Raw genomic sequence first — 2,672 nt, forward strand, 5'->3', positions numbered from 1 at the left:
TCTTAGAAGTCATTATTAGCCTTATGATCACAGTAGTGTAACTTTATTAGCTCAATATTTCGCTGTTACATCGTCAGAGCAATCGACATACTACAAGTTCCCTATTCCAGTTAAATCTAAGTTGGAACAGTGAAGGTATAGGTCGTGATTTTTTATTTTTTTTTTTACATTTATAGATATGTCTCATAATAAACTCCAGTTTGCGTTAAACAATGTTAAGAATAATAATTCCAGTTGAAATATTTCTTGCGACATCTACCTTGATCTTTTTCTGCTCCTACTGGTATGAGAAATGACTAAAATATTTTACTTTAATTATTAAAGTATAAACTAAGCAAAATATTGATCCATCGTCAATCAGCTTGGGCTTGTAAATTTGATTTGGCTGTTGAAGTGATTAATAAGTATGTTTCGTATTTGAATAAATACAAAGTCTTTGTGTGTTCATAATTAATGGTAGAGAAACCAATTTTAAACCGTAGCTACTTAGCAGTTTTTCTTACAATGTTACATTCAAAGTGCTCATCAATGGCTACTCTCGTGAGTAATACGAACTATACGAAGAGCTCACGAGAGAGGCTGGTTTAAATGAGTCAGTCACACTTACTCTTAGTGAAGAACTGAGTCTGGAGACCGAAACACGAAAACTTTGAGATTATAAGTGAGCGTTCCACACTTTTTGTTCAAGGGAAAAGAATACTAATTTCTATTTTTACGAAAAGCAAGATAACGTAAAGCTTACTTATACACATGTTATAATTTAATAGTTGACAACGTTTTCCTGTTGAAGTAGGTTAGTCATCGTAAGTGTAACGGTGAACCGTGTCGTTCGTTAACACTAACACTACAGTAACACTTGTTTATATTATATTTATAATAACATTAACAGTAATACTATTACTATTAGTAATGTAATATATTATTTTTAATTAATTTGCTTTTAGAAGGTATCGTAATAATCTAAAAGTAAAAGTGCATTTAGTTCAAAAGTTTATATATAACTTCAGGTCAACGTAACTTGTAGTGTTGAGTGTTGTTACTTGTAGTTGTAAACTTGTAAGTTGTAATTTGTATCCAGTGGAAGCAGGGGAGCAATTTTTATGCCAATTTGATCCAATCGTAGTACAATATAACATATAAATATGAAATATGATCAAGACAGAGCATGATAAAATGAAAAGGCAGCACTAGTGCCTAATATATATATTTAGGCTTTATCCCCATATTTGTCATGCATGAACAAGTGGTTAAACTTGTTTACATTCAGATTTTGTTATTTAGAATAGAAGCATTAACAATTTGGTGTTACAGCATAAAAACAATAATGAAACTACAGATAGGGGAAGAGGCTCAGGCATCTTTTACTGGCACTGATTGAGTTACAAGTTTAACAATGTATTCTTTGGAACAGTTGGATTAGTGGGTTGTCTCGAGAACTTATTAGATTCATTAATGACCTGTTTCACCTTTTCAACATATGCTAAAGTAAATTTGTCTAAAGTAAATATTGCTTCCTCTATCTAGTTTTAAGATGACAACCTCCTTGTCAGTTTTAATGATTTTGAAATGTTTACTCCCAAAACAACAGGAATGTAGGCATGACAAGCCAATGCAATGGATATAAGTTTGACATTTCTAAATGCCTCACCACTTGCTCAATACATTTTAAAACTTTCTGTGACTCAAATATGTTTGTGTAATCATGAAGTTCAAGTAAACTTTAATCCCCTAGTTATTTCTTCTATCTTTGTAAGTGTATTCTTGGATAGCTTGGTAATGACTTTCTCTATATTGGGTTTATCTAAGAAATTTTCCACTCTGTTGTTTTGTAGACCTTTGTAATTTACTGAGATGATTTAGTCTACTTATCTTTACTTTGATTAGGTGATTTTCAATAAAGGAAATCAAATATGCAAAATCAACACAGCTAACACATGTTCTTTGTATAAAGATATTTTTAAGCTTTGTTTACAAGATATTTCACTTGTCAGAAATTTGCATTGTGTCTTCTGATAGTTTGTACTGTTCTTGTGTTTGATGTTAGCTGTTTTAAAGTTAAGGAACTTTGGAAAGGATTAAAAGTTTTATAGCCCCATAGGAAGGAGATATAACATTTACATCTTTGTAGTTTAATACATGTTCTTTCTAACTTATGAAACATGCCAAGGGTTTGAACCTTGTATCTTTTTATTTAATTTTTTTGAGACAGTAGAAACAGCTTTTTGTTTAAGAAATATCCATAAAATTGAAGCTATGGACACTAAAATGAATGACAGACTACATTTATATGAAATAAAAGTTTGCAACTCTTTAAAAAAGACAATGTCAAGGTGAGTATTTAAGCAATTACACAACATTGGGGAAAACTCCTTGCAATAAAAAATGTAATACTCATAAACATGAGGCATTCAGTGCATCTCTATCATGTAAAAGTGAAAGCCTAAATTTAATAAATTATACTTAGTTATTGTCAAACATTTCATGGAAACAAATCTAAAAATTGTGTGTAAAATAACTTGCTCCAAAATTTGAAAATGGTGAATTTTAACATATTTTATGAAAAACAAACCAATAATTAACTGTATGCTACTGTGAAACTATATAACATAATGGCAATACATGGAAACTATATATATATATATATATATATATATATATATATATATATATAT

The 2,672-nt window shown here is 29.8% G+C and overlaps 1 protein-coding gene across 2 annotated transcripts in view; it reads left to right on the plus strand.

Annotated features, from left to right (window-relative positions):
• Positions 1-541: 541 nt before the first annotated feature.
• Positions 542-2,672, plus strand: part of LOC106478068 (sphingomyelin phosphodiesterase-like) — a 32,760-nt gene continuing 30,629 nt past the window's right edge. The window contains exon 1 of one of the 2 annotated variants that reach the window (XM_013938578.2): positions 542-661. The gene's annotated coding sequence lies outside the window, so the exon portion shown is untranslated. The remainder of the gene's footprint in view (positions 662-2,672) is intronic. The other variant, XM_022381584.1, reaches the window with a different exon arrangement.

This window comes from Limulus polyphemus, unplaced genomic scaffold, assembly GCF_000517525.1.
Source record: "Limulus polyphemus unplaced genomic scaffold, Limulus_polyphemus-2.1.2 Scaffold177, whole genome shotgun sequence".
NCBI classification, from domain to species: Eukaryota; Metazoa; Arthropoda; class Merostomata; order Xiphosura; family Limulidae; genus Limulus; species Limulus polyphemus.